Genomic DNA, 340 nt, shown 5'->3' with positions numbered 1-340 from the left:
ACAGTTGAGACTATTTTCAGTGGGGGGCCAGTAGCCCCTATCTTAATTTTGGTTGCCCCTGTCTGCCTGACATCTTGTGTCTGGGTTTCTGCTGCCATGAAACCCGGACACAGCATTTAAAACCTGGACTGTCCGGGTGAATCCTGGACAGGTGGCAACCCTACCCGACTGTCTCTGGTGCACCACTGCAAGCTTGAAGGGAAGGCTTTCAGCTGTGTTCTTTTACAGCCCTGGCCTTTGTTCAGGGATGGATGGATGGATGGATGTGTGGATGGATAGATAGATGTGTGGATGGATGGATGTGTGGATGTATGGATAGGTGGGTGGGTGGGTGGGTGGA

Source organism: Nanorana parkeri, unplaced genomic scaffold, assembly GCF_000935625.1.
Source record: "Nanorana parkeri isolate BGI_ZX_2015 unplaced genomic scaffold, ASM93562v1 scaffold2055, whole genome shotgun sequence".
NCBI classification, from domain to species: domain Eukaryota; kingdom Metazoa; phylum Chordata; class Amphibia; order Anura; family Dicroglossidae; genus Nanorana; species Nanorana parkeri.
This window is presented reverse-complemented; position numbering follows the sequence as displayed.